The sequence below is a fragment of the Dermacentor variabilis genome, chromosome 7 (genome assembly GCF_050947875.1).
Source record: "Dermacentor variabilis isolate Ectoservices chromosome 7, ASM5094787v1, whole genome shotgun sequence".
Taxonomy (NCBI): Eukaryota; Metazoa; Arthropoda; class Arachnida; order Ixodida; family Ixodidae; genus Dermacentor; species Dermacentor variabilis.
The window spans coordinates 115,791,929-115,816,153 of NC_134574.1; the positions used below are offsets into that span (position 1 = coordinate 115,791,929).

Genomic DNA, 24,225 nt, shown 5'->3' on the forward strand with positions numbered 1-24,225 from the left:
AAGGAACTTTCCACAAATGCTGTAATTAACGTTCACAGATTAAACATTTATTGTTGGTAGCTCAACGTGCTTACATATCAACGATATATAAACAACATGCACATGGAAGATCTTTAACCTCTTAAAGGGCCCCTCACCAGGCCCCATGGCAAATTTTGATTACACGCTGGAAGTTGTTACGTGTCCTCCAGGGAGCCTTCTGCCGCAATAATTTTTTCAAATCGGCTCGTTAATAGCTGCGGAAATATTTCAGTGCCGCGAACCCATGATTTCGGCAGGCGGGCTCCACTGCCAAGCAAGACGCTCTCTTCAATCGCCCCGTCTAGCATGCGCTAGCGAAATTCCTTCCCTGCGTTCTCCCGTACCCCGGACCTCGAGGATTGCGTGACGCATACGCCGCAGCAGCTCACCTTATTTTTCTCGTCGCTTTCTTTTTTTCGGTGCTACGCACTTCCGTCGACGATGTCGCGTGCGAGCTGTTGGACAGTTTTAGAATAGGGGCCCCAAAGGTTTTGGGACCCCCACAGAAATAGCGTGGAAGCCAGTGCGCATGCGCGAGACGCAAACTGCGTTTGGGTTTTGCGTTGGGAACGCTATTTCACCGATTTAGCGGGAGCCCAAATAGCGGCCCCAAAAGCTTTGCGTCAGCAAACATGGCGGCACCCATCGAAGCGACGGCCCTAACCTAGCACTAAACTGGGTTCGATTCGTGGCAACGCGTGAAGTTCGCGAGCTAGGAGAAGTGACTGCGGTTATCGCTTTCTCTCAACTAGCGTGTGTTATGAAGATTGATTCATTAGACGCCGCTAATTCAGAATTCGATTGTGGATTTTATGCCTCGTAGGCCTAACACGGCTAAGCTTGGCTGGTGAAGGCACGTAAAGTTGGTTTTCTGAAAACTAAGCTCAACTAATTGTTTGCTGCTTACAGAATAACCTCTAAATTGTAATTAAACGCGAATACACGCGTCAAAATTACTATTCTTATCATAAAATGGTATTTCAGATTTAATTATTTCTAATAGCTTTTCTTTGACGCCGTAGTGGCGCTGTCAGCGCAAGATGCTATCCGCAAACGTAAAACCCTATTCTAAAACTCTTCACTCCTGCGTGCCCCAACGCTAACACCCGCAAAGCTCTTTGGGGCTCCAAACTATTGGGGCCCCTATTCGAAAACGCTGTTGTCTCGTTCGCGCAGCGTACGATTTTGCGCGCTGTGCACAAGGAAACATGACGCGGTATAATTGTGTACACGAATACTGATGCAGAACAAGTGGATCGCAGAGCATGATCACGCGTTGGAACACGGTAGAAAATGGCGCAGTTTCGGTACCTGCGCACGTAACCACACGACCGTGGGAACAAGCAGACTAAGCGGAAGTACATTTCTCTTGCTTCGGTGCGAAGTAAAACAAAAAAAAACACTCGGACATTCCGTTTGCGTGTTTTATTATTTTCCTAAACTTGAATTCGTCAATTCAAGCAACAGATATTGCACAGATAACAGATGTCTTGAATAGTTCTCGAAGTCACGTGTCACCACGAGCGACGTCGCACTGCGGACACGACTACGTAGGAGCAGGGCCACAACTACGTCACCGTCCGGCTTGAAGCGCGGCAGCCGCCTGGAGAAGGAAAAACGGCGTTCGGTTTATAAATTTCAGATTTTTCCGCTGTGCGTAGTGATGTAATACTTTGCAGACACGATCGTTATCGCGCAATATATGCTCTGCGCTTGTCAGCTCAAAATGGCCAGACCTGGTGAGGGGCCTTTTAAAGGGACACTAAAGGCAAATACTAAGTCATCGTGGACTGTTTAAATACCATTCCAGAAACCTCGCAACGCTTGTTTCGTACAAAGACTTACTTTACGAGAAAACTGCATCTGACGGGTCTGAATATCTTTTTCGAAATTGAAATCTCCCGCCACCCAGCCGAGGAGTGGTGACATCATATACGCCATAACTACTGACATCACATACGCCATCACCACTCTTTGCTGCCTGCCGTCGGTGAGTAAAACGGGGCCCGACAGACGGCGGTACCGAGCCGCTTCAGCTGCTTCTATGTCAAGTTGAGTAGACCTTTCGGGCATCTCGTGACATGACACGGAAGTTGAATTCTTTGCTACTTGCAGTTTGTGCGAGTTTCATGAGCCAGCAAAACGAGCGCAGCACTACGCGATAACGAAACTATTGAAAGGCGAAAACGTGGGCAGCGCGGAGTCCAGAAAAACGAAACCTTTCGACCGCCCGCGTCGTTGTCAAGGGTAATTTCAAGTTCTTTTTTCTAAAAAATGAAATTGAACTGGACATAGAGCATTTTACTTCGTCTTATAATACAATACAAGGATGTTTTTCGCGAGGAGTAGTTGCGTACTAGTGACAGAATTTAACTGAGGAGTGGTTTCGTCATCGGGCTAGTACTTAAATAGCCTGGGGGTCTCTCTGATCGTGCCCTGCATTTAAGGTCCCTCTATACCTGCATTTACCTCTCTTTCTCGAACACTAAGGCTCTGTTCGCGATAATATTGGTGCCGTAGAGTTCCTCGAGCACTAATCTATCACTTTAGCTTGACTTAATATTTGCCTTTAGTGTCCCTTTAACGTACAAGGAACACATATGTTCCTGAATGTAAAGCACGTTTCGATATATACTGTCACGAGCTCTGTCATGAACCACGGCTTTCGCGCAGACAACCAAGTGGAAGAAAGAAGAGGACCATGTTAGCCAAGCTGCCTTGGGACCGCGCTCGAAACGCGCCTATCAACCAGATTCATCTAGTTCTGCATTAAACACCTCGTGTGTAACATTACGTTAAATAAATGAGAGAACTACCCCTAGAAACCTACTGAGGGCAATTACTGAACTAGGTAGCTTGCATTACCGAAATATCTTATGCCGGTTGACAACTCTATTGGAAAATGCTGACGAAAAGTTGGTGCAATCACACCACAAACGGGTACTTGGAAGTCGACGAATTAAGCACTTGTTTTGCAAACTTTATTGCGATAGAAATTATAAGGACACTCCAGGTCCGTTATTGCCGTTGGTTTCGCCGTCGCCGTGAGGTTCCGCATAAAGTCCAAGGGCGATAACACTGTCGCGCATTATGCTGTATGTGCGACTGAAAATACGCGAGGGGAGCCGACGATCGCGGGCGGCTCAATGGGAGAAAGGCGGAGAGCACGAGCGCCGTCTTCTGTCGCACGAAAGGCCGTGATGGGATGGGACGGGAGGTGGCCTAATTGTGTTCCGGCAGCAACTGTGTATTTCGCGACCGTGCGAAAGGGTAACTGACGATCGCGGCTCATTCTCGCGCGCCATATGTGGAGGAAAGTGGGGAGGCAGCGCGGGAGGGAGTGGGGACAAGTGCGCACTTTCCACGGCCGCGCGCGGTCGCGCGCGCTATCTTGAAAGGGATCTGCAGACGGCTCGTACCTTTGTGCAAGCTGTGTCCTCGCCACTCTTGGGTTGAAGCGATAGGCAAGGGCCACTTCGCTCACTGCTGCTGCCGCGCTTGCCGACACCAGGCGTTTTGACAGCGAGTGTAAAGTGTTCATGTTTGCGTGTCGGCACCATGCTCTTTGATTCAGTTAGTAAGCGAATGTTTACACGTTTATACGGTCCCAACTTGCAAAAATAAGTTTGATATCTTGGGTCCAAATACAACCAGTATCAGCTATTAAGCTCATAAGAACGTATACTACACTTTGTCCCGCGTCTTCCATGTCTACATTCGCACGACCCTCTCTTTGTCGGCGTTCCAGGCGCTTGCGTATTTCCTTTCCTTCCGCTCTCCGGGGTGACGGTTCCATCGAAACGTCACGCGTGTCTATTTTAACACGACAGCGTTAAGGAGCTCGTGCCGCAGAAAAGCCAGTGTCGTCGGCGTTGGCCGTGAGCGAAAAATCCAGGAAGGCAATTCATAAATAAAAACAACTTGCAAGATGGGCTGGGTGGCAATCGAAACAGGGTCTCCGGCGTGTGAGACGGAGACGCTACCACTCAGCTGGTTCAAAGCGCGACAAAAGCGCCTCTAGTGAATGCGGTGTTGCCTTAGAAACGTGCCGTAGAAAGTTATACGGCTGTGTATATGGGTAATTATGAGCATGTAAATTACAGAAGTCGCAGTTAAACGAGTAGCGAAGTACGTTTCCGCTACATTTCTTCTGCGCTTGGCGCACACGCAGATCCATCTTGCGGCAAACACAGAAGGCCCCCTCCTCGCAGGTGGCGCGCCACTCGCCCGCTTGTCCCCTTTGTCTCGACAAGAGCATGCCGAGCGAATGAGTGGGCGGTGCGAAAGGGGTGCGATAATGCTATTGCGTTCCATTCTTGAAGGCGAAGCTTAAGCGTCCTCCAATTCTTCCTCCTGCCCCTCGGGGCGCTGGTCCCGTCGTCCACGCGAACGTATATATATATATATATATATATATATATATATATATATATATATATATATATATATATATATATATATATTTATGTATGTATGTATGCATGTATAACGACATGCGTATATAAATATAACCAAAGGAGGAAGTTTGTGGGGAGCCCATTTGGTGTGGCCTGTGTTCTGTGCGACCGCTTGTGGTTTTCGAGTGACGTCGCAACTATGCACTGTGGGACGTCGACCAACACACGATCGTCTTGGCTACAATGAAGCAGTGTGTGCCCTCGGAGTGCGGTGAAGCGCGTGTCAGTTCTGCGTGCCAGGATTCGTTAATAAAAGGTATCGTACCGCGTTTTCAACCATGCATGAATATGTATACGCCCCGTTTCCTCATCATGTTCCGAGGCTCAGCATCGTGGAGGAGCGAGCGTTTGGCGCACGGCAATGGACAGTTCGCCATTAAGGCGCCCACATAGCTTCGCTGGTCACCCACCTTCACAGAGTGGAACGACACTGAATTTTATTTAGTTGGTTTAGTGTTACAGGAGAGTGAACATGAAATATTGCGTTGCCATGTTACCAGGAGGCGAGCGTCTCTGCCAACGTAGACAGTCACCCTTTTGACTCGTCCGCGAGCGACGCAGGGATGTCCGGCGCCTCCAGAGTATAGGAGCCGACCCAGAGTATGTAGGCGACCTCCATCCGACCCAGAGTATGTCCGGCGCCTCCAGAGTATAGGAGCCGACCCAGAGTATGTAGGCGACCTACTCCATGCGCCACTGGCCTGCGTGAACTGGTATACCCATTGTGCGGTGAAGCTAGATGTAGAAACTCGAAAAATCTGACTTTGGATTCGGTATTGGGGGGGGGGGGGGAGGTGTAGGGGCTGGCGCGCACGCCAAGCCCCACTACCAAAAATTACATGCCCCACCCATCTCTGTTTGGGATAGTGTCGTGCTTCAGCCAACCGCAGTGCAATGGTAGGCCTCGACGCGGGATCCCGGCCTTAATGGTCACCGGAAAGCCCGACACCAGGTAAGTATGCCATAGATCGCGACGGGATGACAGGCCATTCCAGGAACAGCAGCATGTGGAACAAGGGGGTAAGTTTGATTAGAGCATACTTGAAAGGGCAGCGAAATAGCTAAAGCTTGCAAAGTCGAACAATTTAACTCGGGAGCGTATTGCAGGCAATCCTATACATAGAGAATGCGGCACAATCGTTTTCGAAAGGCCACGTTGAGAAAAAAAACTGTGTGCTCACGCAAACGACAAAAGGGGCGAACGTTCAGTTGCACCGTAGCGTTCAACGGCCGCTGTCTTGTACGCGTTCGAAAAGCCGACGTTCAGTTTCGCCTCATTCGATTGTCCAGGTCACGCAGATATCGCGGTCTAGGTCAATCTAGGCCAATCGCGTGAGGCGAAACCGAACGTCGGCTTTTCGAACGCGTACAAGATAGCGGCCACACCACCGGCAGTCGTGCTTGCCGAATCATGATTGAATCAAAAGTACACGAAGGAACGAAATAGAAGTATTGCCGGTCTATCACCGGCAACAGAGGCGCTTGCATTTTCGCGCGTGATCGCACTTGGCGCTGCCACTGAGCCCCGTGCCACCGGCGCACCCAAAGAGGTTTAAGAACAGCCTAGTAAAGACAGTATTATTTAGCGAGTTCCCTGCGTGGCTGTTACACGTTAATTCCAGGCAGGTAACACCACCTGCCAGATATATGCAACCTCAATGCTTGCTGTTTCATCATAACGTGCCGTAGCTGTCGGTGTAATGTGAAATTGTTGGCGATGTTTTTGCTGTACTTCAAATCAAGTCCATGTGTATTTTTGTGATTGAGTTTGATGAACTAAACCAAGGGAACAGGCTGGCTTCAGGAAGGGATACTCTACAGTGGATCACATCCATGTCATTAATCAGGTTATCGAGAAATCCGCAAAGTACAATAAGCCTCTCTATAAGGCTTTCTTAGATTACGAAAAGGTATTTGATTCAGCAGAGATACCAGCAAGGCATTGCGTAATCAAGGAGTAGAGACGGCTTACGTAAATACCTTGGAAAATGTCTACAGAGGTTCCACAGCTGCCTTAATTCTAAACAAGAAAAGCAGGAAGATACTTATAAAGAAAGGGGTCAGACAGGGAGGCGCAATCTCTCCAATGCTATTCAATGCGTGCTTGGAAGAAGTATCCAAGCTATTAGACTGGGACGGCTTAGGAGTAAGGATCGGCGGCGAATATCTCAGCAACCTTCGGTTTGCCGATGACACTGCTCTATGCAGCCATGCAGACGAATTGCAACAAATGATTGAGGACCTTAACAGAGAAAGTGTGAGAGTGGGGTTGAAGATTGATATGCAGAAGACAAAGATAATGATAAATAACCTGGCAAGGGAACAGCCTCTAGAGTCTGTGAAGGAGTATGCTTACCTTGGTCAAATAATCAGAAGGAACCCTGATCATGAGAAAGACATTCATAGAAGAATAAAAATGGGTTGGATCGCATACGGCAGACATTGTCAGCTCCTGACCTTGTGAGCTTATCATTATCGGTGAAAAGGAAGGTGTACAATCAGTGAATTTTACCAGTGCTGACATATGGGGCAGAGACCTGGAGACTGACAAAGAAGCTTGAGAACAAGTTAAGGACCGCGCAAAGAGCGATGGAACGAAGATTGCTAGGCATAATGTTACGAGATAGAAAGAAAGCGGTTTGGATCAGAGAGCAAACGGGTATAGCCGATATTCTAATTGACATTAAGATAAAAAAAAATAGAGCTGGCCGGGTCATGTAATGCGCCGGTTAGATAACCGTTGGAGCATTGGGGCTACAGAATCGATAGCAAGAGAAGAGAAGCGCAGTCAAGGACGGCATAAGACAAGGTGGAGTGATGAAATTAGGAAATTCGCGGGCGCTAGTTGGTATCGGTTGGCGCAGGACAGGGCTAATTGGAGATCGCAGGGAGAGGCCTTCGTCCTGCCGTGGACATGAAACAGGCTGCTGCTGATGATGATGAAGGTGTTGATGATGATGAAATAGATCAATTCAACAGCCTCTTATCGTGGACTGATTTCAGATCAGGTGGATCAGGAGGTGTCGCCTAAAAGTGTGGGCCGATATGTACTACGGAGACCACTGGTCGCCGCGATGTTCCAAATATACATCGATATGTGTATTATTACACATACAATCATAACATATTAATAAATACACACACATAAAATTGGAAGACAGTAGGGTTCAAACAGGGGACCCCTAGCACAGCAGCCCGGTGCTATAATCGTTAGAAGGACGCATTTTTCGAGTGCAGCCAGTGCGTTGAGGCCCGTGGAGCGTTTCCTTTATTTAAGCCGTAGATTTCTCATACAAGGTGTTTCACGTAACTTGAACCAATGATTTTAAAAAGTGGTTTACCGCAAGTGAATGAAACCAACGACATTTGGTTTGCCGTCATGTGACGCTCCTTAGCGTATCGAGCTTAATTGTTTAACTAAGATCAATTAGGCAACAAAAATAATATTCACTTTAAGGTCAAGTGCGTTTTGTTAAATTGTAGAGGACATTCGAAATCGACCGATCCAATTTTTTATGGCAACGTACATGCAGCGTAGTGATTTTTTCCGGCGTTTAACGAAAGCCCTCGAAATATTAATGAAATTTTCACCGATTCTAATGAAATTTGTTGCATTAGAGAAAAAGTTAAACTTTAGTCATTGTTGGAAGCGGAATTTTGATTTATGACTTGAATTTTGTTAAAAAGATTTTCAAAAATTCGAACGTTTGAAAAAAAAATAGAAACAGAAAGTTTAGAAATCAATAACTCTGCATCAAGAATGGACGTCGCGGTTCTGTAAACGGCATCCACTAGATCATTGAAAGCGGACAAATTTATTATGTCATTAGAGACTTTTAGCGTGTCCGCTATTCCGGCAAAATGGGGCGGTTTGGGCGGATTACCGGATGGTCGGGGGCGTAAACGTGAGCGGCCGGAGTGGTGAAGCCGCCTGGTGGTGTAGAGCTCAATCAGACAAACATAAAGCTAAAATTGCAGTAACCTACTTTATTCTGCTTCGCTGCTGGTGCAAATTTCGGCAGTGGCGTTATTGTGTTCACAATTACGCCACTGTCGAAAACTTACACCCCAGCTAAGAAGAATATAGTAATTGGCTCTGTGTTTAGGTGGTTGAGCTTTGCGCCACCAGCTGGCGGCACAAATCTGGCCGCTAACGTTTACGCCCCCGACCATCCGGTAATCCGCCCAAACCGCCCCAGTTTGCCGGAATAGCGGACACGCTAAAAGTCTCTATTTTGTATCTTACGTGAATTTGTTGCATTGTGTACAAGATTTCAGCAAAAGCTGTATTTTCATATCGCTAAATTTATTGAGATTCATGTGCAACATATCAATTTTTTCCGCTTTAGATGCACCATTAGATGCAATTCACAGAATTGTGATATCGTTTCTCTTTGCCGAGTTACGCAGTTGTAAACTTGATAGTTTCGTGTTCTGAAAATTTTCGATTTTTGCCACTTTTTAATAAAAAATTGCCAATCTAAATGAAAAATCCGAAACTGACCGTCACTAGGTTTTAAGTTTTTCTTTTAAATGCAACAAACCTCGTGAAATTTGGTGCAGTGGTTGCCGGGAAAAACGAATTCTCCTTTTGAATTTGTCTTGAATTCAGAACCAATTGGTAGAGCACAGCACGGGAAATGCGCAGGATGTGGCAACGTTCCACACCTGCGGCAAGTTGTCTTTTCATCCACTTTCAATTCCATTAATTTATAGTTTCTTTATTTCAATTAGTAAGTACAAGTTATTTCCCCTCTGTTGTCCTTGGTGTCTGGTTGTTGGCTTCTTGTGATAAAATTATTAAAAAATTGGGCCCCTCGGATAACCCCGTTTCTTCTCGTTCAGTGGCACATAGGTCACATAGTGCAACATATAAGCTATCAAAAATATGTTCGTGAAAAGTGTGCCATTATATTTTGGAAGGCCAAAATAACGAAAAAAAATATACAGTGCATTGATAATTTCTCGGCTCATTGGCTCACGTACCTGAGAGGGTTAAAAAGCACGCCTCGTGTAACACGTAAAAATTATGAGAAGACGAGTAGCCTGCAATTATTTTCAAAGCACTTAATTGACCTACACACTGCAAGTTTGGGTACACGTCCCAAATAACGTGTCCTCCGCTTTTTCAAAACATGAAATTCCTGCCGTTTTTGATCGCCTTCCAGAGAATCGGAGAAACTTTTGAAGCGTTTTACTTAACCTTGCTCAACGGGCTGGAAACGAGAATTTTAACAATATTAACTCCTAACGGACACACAGATTTCAAAATTTGCCTGCGAATTGCCCCTCACATCCCCCGCATTTTTTTTAGCATATAAACTTCGCGAGTGATATAGTTTTTTTAAAGTTAAAACTGGGCACGTAGCGTCTTCGAGCACTTCTAGCGGCATGACGAGCTTCGCTATAAAATGGTTAATCCGAGAAAAACTATCTCCTAATATCGAATCAAATATAGAATATTTCCTGATTTCTAAAAAAATAAAGTGAAAATAAAGTTTGCATGCCCTCGATGTGGTTGAAAAAGCTATCTTATTGCCATTATTTGGCACGTGCCTGAAAAGCCGTTCGCGAAGGAACGCCGGGTCGAAGAGCTACTTTGAATTTGGAAATATTGGATGCGCTTTGTAGACGATTACAAGGAAGGCAAGGCACAAACTAGCAACTGATATAATAATATTTGGGGTTTTACGTGCCAAAACCACTTTCTGATTATGAGGCACGCCGTAGTGGAGGACTCCGGAAATTTTGACCACCTGGGGTTCTTTAACGTGCACCTAAATCTAAGCACACGGGTGTTTTCGCATTTCGCCTCCATCGAAATGCGGCCGCCGTGGCCGGGATTCGATCCCGCGACCTCGTGCTCAGCAGCCCAACACCATAGCCACTGAGCAACCACGGCGGGTAAAAAACTAGCAACTGAGGTTTATTCGAGGGAAATACACACTGAGCGATTAGCTGAGTCACACCATTAGGTTTTTCTGCTTTTGTGTTTTTTCTCCTCTTATCTGCTGCTGATGCCCTGATGCGCCTGCGCTGGCATGAACTGATATTTAAGTGTTTCCCTCGAATAAACCTCAGTTGTTAGTTTGCGCCTGTCCCGTCTTCTTCGTTGTGATCGTCCACAAAGCGCATCCGATCTTTCCAAATACAATGAACCCAACTTGCCCAACCACGCATCCTGCTGAGCTGCTTTGAGTTGTCTGATGCACCTTTGCAATTAATAGCAATGAAACAAGGGCACGACACACCACCAGATGCGCGTAGAGTATTGTGTTCGTTGAAGGAGACAAGGTCAAATGTAGTGAGACTGGGCAAATAATGAATTGCCTTGCCTGAATTGACACAATAAATTCGCATATGGGTGGCCTCAAAGTATGGAATTATCCACTGGCTGGAAATTAAGGAACAGAAGTTATCTGCCCAACGCGTTCGCGTAGGAGCTGATGTTTCTGCGCAACGACCGCGGCTCTCATGCAGCCAGAATTTTTCTTAAATGGCATCACTTGCATCTATCTCTCTGCCTCGAGAGTCCAATACGTGTTGCATGTTCCTTACGCTCGAACAGAAGCGAATATTCGACAATCCGGAATAGTGAACTGTGTACCAATGGAATTCGGACTCAAAGCGATTCTAATACGGATCGAACACAAGTGAAATACCAGAAGCCATTTGATTCGCATTGAAAATTTCGAATGTTTGCACGCCGGTAAGCTCCGTACATTCCAGAGTCAGTCGCTGGTTGAGACGTATACAGATGGTGGTGGTGGTGAATTGTAGCAACAGGCGGGTTTAGCCTGGCGAACAAGGCGGCAATTGCTCCGCCCGAGCGTCTCGCACAATACCGCTTAAGGGTTTCACCATATGTCCACCAAACCAGTCTCTCTTAGGAATTCGATGAGGAGACGTGAAGTTTCTTTGCGGGCTATAAGTGATCCCTCGGGAAATATAAGGTGTTGCAGTAGCGCATGCGGAAGGTCCTTGTTTTGCAGATTCTTCAGGAGAGTGTCTCTTTCATCTTGGAATTGCTGGCAGGACCACAAGAAGTGCTCAATGTCTCCTGTTCGGGGAATTGATTCGCCGAGTTTTATATAACCAGGCCGGTGTATTAGCAGATCCTGTCCTTATTCGATATAGAAGTGAGGCTTCCTCTCGGTGCAATCTCTTGGTTACGCAGGGCATATGTGGTGGAACCCAAAGCGACGCAAAGTGATTTCGAATGTCAGATTTTTGCACTTGGTTACTCTTTGGAGCCTTGATTTTGGGAGGATGATACAGCGCTGCGTATGCAAGCGCGTCAGCTTTTTCGTTTCCTGAGATACCAATGTGGGAGGGAATCCACTGAAACTTTACTGTGAAGCCTTTGTTGTTGAGTTCTTTCACGATGGCTAGTGATTTGCGTGGGAACTTGAGGGATGGCAAACCACGGTATACTTGTAATGCGGCCTTTGAGTCCGTAAGGACAACCACATTCTACGGAGGCAAAGTCTTTAATTTGCGCAGAGCAGAAGCTATTGCTACGCCTTCCACAACTGTCGATGAGGCTATACAGTCTAGACGGCCTGACCACGTATATCTTAGAGAGGGAATATAGAATGCAGCTACACAGCGGTCTTCGTCTGCCTTGACAGAGCCATCTGTGTATACTTGTAGGTGATTCGGGTAAGTCGTGTTCAGGTGTTCCAGGACTAATGACTTGGCTTCTGCAGATGGAATGCAGCTCTTTGATTGCAATCGTGGTACACTTAAGTTGCATGTGATGTCCTCGAATGTCCAGGGTGGTTCTATCCTTTCCCTCTGTCTCGAGCAGCGCAATCCTAATACGCGAAGCGTGTTCAATGCTGCATAAAAATGTGAGAGCGGCCTGTTACGTATACGTCGTAAGAGGGCTCTACCGGGCGTAGACTCACTCAATCGTAGTAGCTGGATCATCAAAGCCTGGGAAGCCTGAAGTCGTAGAGGGCGTGACTCAGCTTCGTAGAGCACTTTCTTGTTTGACGCTGTCTGAGGGACTCCAAGGCAAAGTCGGATACCTTTTCTGTGGATGGCTTCTAAGCGCTCGTATTGGCTGTCTGAGGGTGACATCAGAGGTAGCTGATACAGGATTCGACTGGTAACCAACGCTGTATGTAGCCGTAGCATCGACGTCGCGTGGTTGCCCCAGCCTATGCCAGCGACTCGCTTGAGCACATGTAGCCTGGGGGACGATGACGCCACAACGTGGTCAACACCGCGGCGCCAGAGTAGCCTGTGGTCTAAGGTAACGCCCAGAAATCGGACGTTGGAGACTTGTCGAATCTGGTATCCGTCCAAATTCAGCGTCAAACGTGTAGATTTTCTTTTCACTCCAGGAAATAGTACGAATGATGATTTCTCCGCTGATAGTGATAATCCAATCACGGCCAAGTGGCCCTGAATGACTTTTACTGCTCCCTGGGCTATTCTTGCGAGGCGGCGATGCTGGTAGCCGGAGACCCATATGCAGATATCATCGGCATATATAGATATCTTCACTGGTGTTCGATGGTTTAGTACTCTTGGTAGGCTACTCATGGCAATGTTAAATAATAAGGGAGACTAAAACACTCCCCTGTGGCACACCGCGAAATATACGTATTTCATCGCTCAAAGTGTCGCCAAGACGAAATCTGATGCTACGATCATTGAGGAACGTATGTATGAAGTGCAAGAGATGACCCGTGACGCCTATAACTTGTAACTGGCTGATGATGGCTCTTTGAGACACGTAGTCATAAGCCTTAGAAACATTCATGAAAACAGCAAGTGTCGACAGGCCATCCGCACTGTAATGTTCTATGTGGCTTAGCAGGTCCAGCGCATTGTCTTGAGCGCTTAGACGCTGCCGAAACCCAGTCATGCACGATGGTAGTTTTCGACCCTGCTCGACACACCAAGTGAGTCTTGTGCACGCCATCTTCTCCATTAGCTTCGCTGCACACGATGTCAGTGATACCGGTCTGTATGAGTCCAGAGCTGCAGGATTCTTTCCAGGCTTTAAAACCGGTACCACCCATGCTACCTTCCATAAATGTGGTATAGCCCCACTGGCCCAGACTTGGTTAAAAAATGCCAACAAATCACGCCGTCTCTCAACCGGTAGGTTAGTCAGCATCTGATTACTGATAAGGTCCGATCCCACCGCACAGCGACGTCGGAGGCTGCTCATAGCTAGTTCGAGCTCTCTGAGTGTGAAAGGAGCATCCATTAGAGACGACGATAGCGGCGGAGGCGGGTTGGTTGTGCCGGCTGACCTGCCGGAAGAGTATATTTCAGCGAAGGCATTCGCAAGACAAGCGAGTGTCTTGCCTAACTTCAATGCTAGGGCTTCAAATGGCTTGTTTGGTCGAAAGTTTCCAGCAAGGTTATTAACGACCCACCATAATCTTGGAACTGGCGTGAAAACTGATAGGCTTGCACAAAATGATGCCCATTGACCTCTTCTCAGTTTCCTTGTATAACGTCGAATCACTGCGTCAATCCTGTTATATATAGTCTTCATTGGTGGGTCACCCTTCGTCCTCATCAGCCTCCGTTCCGCTCTTCTACGGGCAACACATAGATTTTTGAGCTTTAGATCCGGAGCGGGGAAGTGGTCGGGTAGTTTCAGCTCAGCGGTAGCTAAGCTCTTGTTATGTAGCATGTCCGCGAACAGGTCTCCAGATGATTCGCTTAGGCCGTCCCTGTACGTTTCCCAATGCGTCACAGGACAGGATCTTCGGCCGTTGGTTCTATATCCAGCAATGTTAACGAAGACAGGAAAATTATCACTGCCCATTCTATCTTTGCTAGTCGTTGACGATGCGAGGATGTCCGTTGAGTGTAACGTCAATTCAATGACACTGTAAGAGGCCGGTGGTCGAAAAAACGTTGGCTGTTTGTCATTTGCCACGCAGAGACCCTCGGTGTTTGAAGCACTAACAATTTGCTTTCCACGTGCATCAGTCGCCTTGTCGCCCAAAAGAGTATGGTGCGCGTTGAAGTCCCCACATATAATCCTCGGAGCTGGGCAGCGGCTGCAGAGGTCTCTTATAATTTCTCCCATCTAGACCTTCAGGCGAGAGCTCACATACACGGAGGCCACGCTGAGGCTCCGGTTTCCCAGCCTCACTTGTACCGCAGTGACTTCCAAAGCACTGCTGCAAAGGTCTTGAACTGGTAGAATGCAATGTGGTATTTCACGTCTCACATATAGCATGGCGCTTCCGTTCGGAAATGTATATAGAGTGGAGACTGGAGAACACAATACTCGCTTCGTGCGTGCAACCTGACTAGACATGCTTGTCTCACTATTGAAGCTGCTAGTATGTTCACGATGTTTAGGATGCGGTAAGCGTGTCTTGTACGAGAGCAATGCACTCATAGAAGCGACAATTCGTCGAAAGCGGTCACTCACAAACAGCATAGCAGTGGGTTCTTGGCAATATTAGCTTCTTTCCAATGTCCTGAAATGCTATTTGCTTCTTTTGTGGTCTTTTGCGTCCCTTTTGTCCTCAACTAACGGGCAATTAAATATTTTCTTGCATTGTAGCATCACCTTATGTTCTTACGTTATGATTTGCGAAGGAGTTTGTGTATACAATCTCTTAGTAAGATCTTGATGAGGGCTAGTTGGTTCATATTTAGAACTGAGGTTAAACAGCGCGAATAAACAAGGACACAAGGAAACAAATACCAGCGCTTGTCTGTGGTATTCGTTTCCTTGCGTCCTTGTTTTATTCGCGCTGTTTAACTTCAGTTATAAACAGTCTCTTACTTCGAGACATGCTTGTGTATATGATTGCATTATAACACATATTAACCTTAGTAAGCCGTATTCCTATAACACAAAGCACTGGCGGCAATGGCACAGAATTGCATTCAGCATAACTGTCGTGAGTGTATACTCACGACAGTTATACTGTCTCATACTCATATACTCATATACTCATACTCATATACTCATATACTCATATACTCATATACTCATACTGTCTTGCAAACTTTCTCCAAGGCGTCGGGTAAACCAGCCATGGACACATTCAATTACATTGAGGACGGACTCTACCTTACGGCATACCTCTCGTGGATGCCCTAGAACTACTCTATCCTGCCCCTATAACTTCACTTGCATCGTTCGGCCACTGATGAATGCGTGCACAAATCGGAGAAGGTGCCCTGTCATTCACATAATCATAAGGTGAGTATTTATAGAACATTGGAGCATACACAGTCGTACGCTTTGGAAACGCCAAGATATATGGCTAGCGTTGAAAAGGAATATATGCGCCGGCGTTCTGCATGGCTTACCAACTCGATGACAGTGTCCAGGGCATTCAAGGGTTGTCGAAAGCCACTCACACATGCTAGAAGATTCTCATGATTGTCATCGTTAGTGGGACAAAGGCATGCTTCTCCATCAATTTCACTACTTACGAGGTCAGGGATGCCGGTAGATATGATTTCAGGTCTGTACCGTCTTTTCCAGGCTTCAGCATCGACACAATTCAGTCTACCTTCCATGATGAAGGTATATGTTTCCTGTCTCCCAGACATGATCGAAATAGGTGAGACCGTTGCCTCTCAGTTCTTCATACAAACTGGAAATCATTCGGTTGGTGATGCCATCACGGTCCAGGGGCGCAACGTGGATGGAGAGGGCTTATGGCATGACCTGCAGTTCTTTTAGCGTAAAGGGCGTGTTTATAGCAGATAAAGTCGGAAGCGGAAGGAAGAAAAGGAGTTCCGTTTTATCATTTGAGTAAGTAGACATCCGCAAAGTCTTCATGTTTCAGTGGTGGCTAAAGCTGTGTTCTATGTCTTCTTGGTGTTGTATCACTGAGGTAGCTTTTGGATAGACGAATTCGTTCCGGCTCGCCCGTATATAAATATTTATGTAGTGATTTTTGGATTGTGAAGTCCCCCAATATTCAAATTCGCGATGGACCATTGCCGAAGGCGCGGTCAAACAACCTTTCGCCAATAAAGTTGAACTCTATCACTCGAACTTGTCCCGCAGTATACCGAAGTGTATTCGTTGTCCATTACGCACGTTCAGGGCATGAGCGTAGCCCTATAACTTTTCTGGTTTTGCTCGTAACGCAACTCGCACCAGAGTGATGCGACGGCTTTCACAGTTGAGCACATATGTATTGGTCGCAAACGGCAAGCGCGTTCACAAAACACCACGTGCCGGCCCATGCAACTTCTGAAGGCATTATAGCGACGAGCTAACGCGTACGAGAGAGAAGTGTTGGACGCGGTTGCTGGTCCAAACCAGCATGCGTGTTGCCGATTTGGCTCGGGCGAACCATCAGGCAGGGCGACGCAGAATGACCTTAAGGTTTGAAGAAATCCTCTCATTGTTCTAACAACCACGATGCTGCGATTCAGGGGCTGCTGTTCCATGTAACGAATTACACGTTACGCGTTGTAGACGAACTGCGTAACGGGACAGATTACCGTCACTGCGTGACTCGGCCAGAGTGTTCTCGATTATGCCCCGAATGAAATGTTACTGGGAACGAGGCTCTATGTCATTACGACCGGCAGGTATCATTTCCTGAAGTTATTGGGCTGCTGCGAATCAAAATCTGCTAAAAAACGATCTAGTCGAAAAAAAATAACACTTGACCCAAATTTAGCACCGCTATAGCTCTAAAAGTAAGCTATAGCATATACTTAGATTGTAATATCTCAACATCTGCACTCACGTGCTTCATGCGTGGCCTTGCACACTTTCATTTATCGAAGTGGCATTCCTATAAACATCGTATATCTTACAAACTTGCGATTTCTCAACACACCGCGAGTTCTCCGTTAAATAACAGCAAAGTGGGTGAACTGGGCCGATAATGCTATAAATGCATGACAGATGGTGGGATCAAACCTCTTCGTCTTTCAACACAGCTGCCCGATATTCTAACCGTTAGCCCACGATCGAACAGGCTTGATTATTGCGTATCTAAGCCGCTCTTTAAAACGTCTGTCGCGTGCGTCATGTGCCACTTTTTTGCATTCGTCCCTCTTGACATCCAGCGCTTTGAAAGATGCATTAGACTGCACTGCTTTCGTTATCGGCCCATATTTTCTGTTAGGTACCACCAAAATAGGTGATGGATGGATGGATGAATAACTTAATTGAGGTTCCTCGGTGCGCGCGATTAGCGCGCAGCGGGCCGCTCTGATGTCGGGACAGAGAGATAGGCCATGCCCCTCCGCTGCGTCGCGGGCCTGATGAACAGCCCAGAGTTGTGCTTCAAGGTCCGAGCTGCGTAGAGCTCGATCCCACTCTTCCTTGGTGGTCCTGGATCCCGGCGCCAGAGGGTAACCCTTGAGCACGTGAGCAAGGCTAGCTATGCCTTTACAAAAGCGACACGCATTGTGAGGGTGCGCGTCCGGAAAGATGTTGTGCAGGAAAGCCGGGCATGGGTAGGTGCCCGTCTGAAGCCGCCTGTACGGGACGTCTTATGCTTTATTGAGGGCTTCGTGCAGTAGCGGCATGGTTATCTTGGCTAACTTATAGTGCTGGGTGAGGAGGAGGAAAAGACTTTATTTTGCAAAGGAATTCTGGACCTCCCAGGCGCCCTGGGTCCCCGCACTACCCCACTGCACTCAAACGTTCATGTTTAACATTTCCATGGCGCTGGCAGCCCGGCTGGCGGCGATCTTCTGCTTTGCCGGGTCCGTGGAGCGTAGTGAGATCTCCCAGTCCTCCCAGGTTTGAAGTGGTACCGGCCCGCCGGGGAGAGGAGAAGCCGGGCAGGCCAGGAGTATATGGGTGAGGTTCGCTTTCGGTGCATTGCATAGCGGGCAAGAAGGTGGGACAGGTTGGTTGTGGTAGTAGGCAGCGTGCGCGTTTGCAGGCGGCGCCGTAAGTGTTGCTCCCTGGTAGTGAGGGAAGAGCGGGGGGGGGGGTATATTTGCCTCTCGGCATGAGCATTCGCGATGAGGTCAGCGCAGGTACAGGCACGCTCTCTCGAGAAACCCCCTCATGAGGTCCGCCTGTACCCGGTTTCTCGACTCTCGGGCTAAAGAATCGGTGGTCTCATTGCCGGGGTTTCCCGAGTGCGCGGGCACCCAGATGAGCTCAGCGCTGCGGGAGAAGGGATGGTTCTGGGTCAGTATGTGGAAGGTGGCAGGATGAACTCTGCCCCTAGCATAATTTAGCAGCGCAGCTTTAGAATCACTCAGAATGTAGGTAGCACTGAAGCTGCCGAGCGCTAGCGCTAAAGCGATCTCTTTCGCTTCCTCTGGGTGTGTTCCCGGGGGTAGTTTCTGTATTAAGGGAGGGGTGTATGGTGTTTAAGCAACCGCTGTGGCTCCGTGCTGATCACATGCAGCATCTACCCATATCGGATTCTGTTCATCGCCGTACCTTTTATGAAGGGCTGCGGCTCTGGCTTTTCGTCGCTCGCGGTTTTGGTCGGGGCGCATATTACGGAGGAGCGGTCGAATGCGTAGCGTTTGACAAATTGCCATGGGAAGGGCTTTTAGCGAGTTATGATTAGCAGGAATGTTAATTTGAAGTTTAGAAAGTATATGCCTTCCGGTAGGGGTGCTGGCTAATCGGGGATATTATGCCTGTAGGTGTGCTTCGGTTAGATTTTGTATGGTGTTATGCACACCTAACTCCGCCACGCGTTCGTTACTGGTGTTTTTGGGCAGACGGAGCGCTGCCTTGGTAGCTTGCCTGATTATAGAATTTATTGTTTGAGTTTCGGTTGCATTGAGGTTGAGGTAGCGGGCAGAATACAATATTCTACTCATGGTAAAAGCTTGTACCACTTGCAGAGTATCTGATTCACGCAGGCCGTGAGCTTTATTTGTTACTCTGCGTATTAGCTGCGTGGTGGCCGCTAGTGTGTTCTTTAAACGTTTGATTGTTTCAGTATTTCTGCCATCTTGTTGCAGGTAGAGGCGCAGGATTCGTATGGTGTGGACCTATGGGACCTCTCTATTGTGCACGTAGACTCTGATAGGAGTATGATACGTTTTACCCTTTGGCGGGATCAAGAAAAGTTCAGGTTTTTCCAGTGAGCAGGTGAGGCCTACCTTGGTGACTTCGTCCTGTATTAGCATTGCGACTTTTTGCAGTGTTTCTTCGACTTGGGCGTTTGATCCATATGTAGTCCACAGGGTGATATTATCCACGTACAGAGTATGGTGAAGATGGGGAATTTGCTGCAGCTTCCGTGTGAGTGGAATAAGTACTGCATTGAAAAGGAAAGGGGACAGCATGGAGCCTTGCGGTATGCCCACATTCGCTAGAGTGTAGCAGCGTGTACGAAGGCTGTCTACACACGTGCTGGCCGTTCGGTTCTGCAGGAAAGCCCTTATGTAGTTGTATGCTCGTTGGCCAACGCCTAGGTATAACATAGCTTTTACGATGGCCTCGTCGGTGACGTTGTCGAAGGCTTTCTTGAGGTCAATCGCCAGTACCGCTTTGGTGTACGTTGGTATGAGGGGGTCCAGCATAGCTGTCGTGAGTTGAAACATGGCATCTTGTGTGGATAGGCCAGATCTAAATCCAATTATTGAGTGTTGGTATTGCCCGGTGTCTTCCATGTGGCCGTGCAGTCTAGCTGGGATAACTTGCTCAAAGAGTTTGCCTAAGCTAGAGGTAAGGGAGATGGGGTGCATATTTTCTGGCGCAACTGGTTTGCGAGGTTTGGGTATTAGAATAACCCTTCGATGCGTCCATTCCTCTGGCAGTGTTCCGCTCTGCCAATGCTTGTTGAAGATACTGGTAAGTTCTCGCAGGGAGTTGTCATCGAGGTTCCTAAGAGCGGCATTTGTTACGCGGTCTTCGCCTGGCGTGGTGTTGCGGAGTCCATGAAGTGCTGCTCGAAATTCTTGTATAGTTATGTCCCTGTCCAGTTCAGTATTCGGTGGGCCGGCGAACTCCGGTAAGGGATTCGAAGGGCCCGGCGAGGTGTGTAGGCTCCTGAGTGTCTCCAGCGCCTGCGTGTCATACTTATGGTTGTGTGTTAGTCGAGCGACGATATTTCTAGTATGTTGTTGACTTTTCATGGGATCAATTAGATGTTTTAAAAGATGCCATGCTCGAGCGGTACTAAGATTGCCTCTGAGACTTTCGCATATCGGCTGCCAATTCTGCCTACAAAGTTCTTGGCTATAATCTGAATTTGCTTTGCAAGCTCAGATATCTTGTTTTGGAGTTTCGTATTGCATTTTTGCTGAAAGTATCGTTTCTTGAGACTTTCATGTGCTTCTATCATATGGGCCAATTTTGAGTCCATAACTAGGACTTGTTGTTCTGGGCTATATTCCTTGGGGACCTGTGCTGTCCAGGTTCGCGCATTCACCGGCCCAGTTTCTTGGTTTGTTTCCCGTTGTTTTCTAAATTTCTCCCAGTTGATTAGCTTATGCTTTATTCTCGTACGAGACGCTTGGGGACCTGAGACTTGAACTTCGATAATATAGTGGTCACTGCCTAAAGTATGTGTTGTTCTATTCCATTCCAAATCGTTGATGCGTCTGCCCATCGTGAGGTCCGGACTTGTGTCCATCATTCCTGTTGTACCTTGTCTGGTGGGGCAATCGAAATCATTGTACACCGTGAGCTGAGACTGTTGAGTTTGTGTCATAAGAACCTCCCCTCTGCCGGAAGTTTTCTGGTATCCCCAGTCGATGTGTGCGCAGTTAAAGTCTCCGGCCACTATGATTGGTGTTTTATTTGCCGCTGTGATTATTTGCGCTATTAGGTTAGCGCAGCGCGTTGCTGGTGTACTTGGTGGATTATAGATATTGGCGATGAGCAAGGAATTCTGTTGAATGTCGACTGGGATTACTTCAAGAATTACGTTTCGGACTTTGTGTGGGAATGTAAGTTGTGTGTGCCTTATTGATAGCTTGATAAAGGTGGACACAACTGGAGCACTATCATTTGGTGAGTGATAAGCAGTATATCTCGGGAGCGAAACACTAATTTTAGGGTCCTGTAGCAGTATTAGGTCTGGTGGGTGTTCCTCATTTAGTATGAGTTTGATTAGTGCTTCTCGTTTACGACGTATGCTGCTACAATTCCAATGCCAGAGTTTTAAAAGGGGAGTGGTAGTCTTCGATTTAGGTGAATCACCTGCCATTTTGCTGGCCAGAAGTTTTGGAAGCGGAAGGGGGGGGGAGGGTGATTATGGGTAGGGAGGCCGCCTGCATTTGGTTGGCTGCCTCCGCCACCATTAGGCTCATTTGTGTGCCGAGCTGGGTACAGAAGGTATCTAGTTTGTTCTCTAACATTTTGAAGCGTTCGTCAAAGAGGCAGTCCATGCGAGTTTCGAGTGTTGGAAATCGAGCCTCCAGTGTTTGTAGGCAATTTTCAAGGAATTGCTGACATTGATCGCGCATCTGCTGTTGGAAGTCTGCTAGTTTCGCTGTTAATTAATTTGATCTCAAGTTTGGCTTCAAACTGACCCTCCATCTCAGCTGTTTTGTCTGATGGTTCAGTCTCAGCTGTTTCGGATTAAGGGTGACCAGGACGTAGGTGCGAGGGCTGGGTGATGGTTTGGGTAATGGGTGAGGGGTTGGATTGGGGTGATGGCCTGTCGTAAGCCTCTTACCTCCTCTCAATGGCGCGCCAACTCCTCGTCCCGGGGGTCTGATTTGCGGGCGATTCGTTCTGCCCATGTGAGCTCCTCGGGGGCCTTCGTGGGGGCGGATGGATTCCAGTCTGGGAAATCTTCGGGATGTAGCTGCCGTCTTCCGGTTGTGCTCTTGTTAACTGAAGGCTTCGTTGTTTGTTGTCGCTGTGTTGCTTTGCACCATCCTGTTCCTGTAAGGTGATCGCCGCCGCACAGGATGCACCGGGGCACGCACTGATGTCTTCTGTCTTCGCCGTGGTCTTCGCCGCATCTTGGACTTCTCGGTATTTTTTCTTGTGGGCACACATCATGTCTGTGTCCTGGGGCGCGACAGTTCGTGCAGGCCTCTGGTCGCGCCGTATATGGCGTGCACGGGTGCACTCACCCACAGTAAATAATTCTAAGGGGGGTGGGTCCCTGGGCAAAGGTTATAAGGATGGACTTAGACTTGCCTATGCGTCTTGCTAGTAGGATGCCTGCTTCTGAGATGGTTGTAAGTGACGAGCGGGTCGCACTCACTTCCCATCCTGCCGAGAGAGATTCTGGGTTCGTACGGTGAGTTAGTTATCGTGCGGCCTCATGTGCCGTCTCGTTGAGGTTAGGGAGCGACCCCTCCAATGGTCCCATGTGTGCCGGGAACCAAATGATGGTGAGGTGATGAGTACCAAGTATTCTGCCGACGGTCGGGGACATACTCCCTGTTCCGAAGGACAGAATTGCCCTCTTGGAGTCACAGTATGCCAAGCTTTTATCGTCTCCTAGGAGTAAAAGGCTTATGGCCGCCTGCTCGGCAACCTCAGGACTATCAGTGCGGACCGTGCGTGCGTTGTTGACTGTGCCATCTTTGTTGACCACCACTGCTACATAGGCTCGTCTGCCAGAATATCTGGCTGCGTTTGTAAAGCAGCATGCTTTCCCGGAGGTGGCTGCCTGTCGGAGGAGTGCTTTGGCTCAAGCAAGTCTTCTGTCAATGCTGTGCTCTGGGTTCATATTCCTGGGCAGAGGGGCTGCCCTGATCTTTTTCCTCTGCTCGGGTGTTAGCCCGTGGCTGTTACACTGGATCTCTCGAGGTGCGACGCCGATTTCTCGTAGGATCCACCTGCCCGCAGGTGTGCTGGACAGCCTGGTTATCTGTGCCCGTTCCTGTGCCTCCGCAATCTCGCTAAGCGTCTTGTACATGCCTAATGCGACCAGTGCCTCCGTGCTCGTGTGCGCGGGTAAACCCATGGCTCTCTTGGCGACCTTACTCAGGAGCGTGTCAAGCTTCTCTCTCCACTTTGTACCAATTGTGCATGGTCGCGATGTACACGAAGTGTCTGATTACAAAGGCCTGTGCCTGTCTAAGCAGGTTGTTCTCCTTGAGCCCGTGATGCCGGTTGGACACCTGTCTCAATAGGCGTGTGGCGTTCTCGGCTTTCGTAGTGAGCTTAGCGACTGCGATGGTGTTCGAGCCGTATGCCTCTATTGTCATGCCGAACAGCTTGATGTGACCGACCACCGGAATCGCGTTGCCTTCAGCGGTGTACAGGCGGACACATGGGTTTGCGCCTGTGTCCCATTCCTTCGGTTTTCGACCTCGTCTCTTGGGTCTATATAGCAACAGCTCTGACTTGCTCGGCGAGCACCGCAGGCCTGTTGGTTTCAGGTACTCCTCAGTGGTTCGGATCGCATTTTGTAAAGTATGCTCGATTTGTCCTTCGCTCTCCTTTGCCGCCCACATGGTCACGTCATCTGCACAGATGGTATGTTGGAGGTTCTCGATTCGAGTCGGTTGCCTGGACAGTCCTATCATGGCCAGGTTGAAGAGGGTAGGGGGATATCACCGAGCCCTGCCGGGTACTCCTGTCGCCCAGTACGACTGGCTCCGACTGCAGAGACCCGACTCGTAGCGAGGCTTGCCTTCCCCTCAGGAAGTCACGGTTGTAGTCATGGAGACGTTGACCAAGTCCGAGTGTTGAGATTTGTTGTAGAATGAAGGAGTGCCGTATATTATCAAAGGCCTTTTCTCGGTCTAGGCCTAGGATGGCCTTGACGCCTCTTGTTGTGTTGTCTAGTACCTGGCTTTAGACTAGCTTCATAGCGTCTTGCGTCGCCAGCCCCTGACGAAAGCCAATGATGTTGTGAGGATATATCTCGTTCTCTTCCATGTA

The 24,225-nt window shown here is 48.1% G+C and overlaps 1 non-coding gene across 1 annotated transcript; it reads right to left on the minus strand.

The window, feature by feature from the left end:
• Nucleotides 1-5,275: 5,275 nt before the first annotated feature.
• Nucleotides 5,276-5,438, minus strand: LOC142589142 (U1 spliceosomal RNA). Its single transcript, XR_012829836.1, has one exon. It is a non-coding gene; the product is annotated as a U1 spliceosomal RNA (small nuclear RNA).
• Between the last annotated feature and the right edge of the window lie 18,787 nt (nt 5,439-24,225).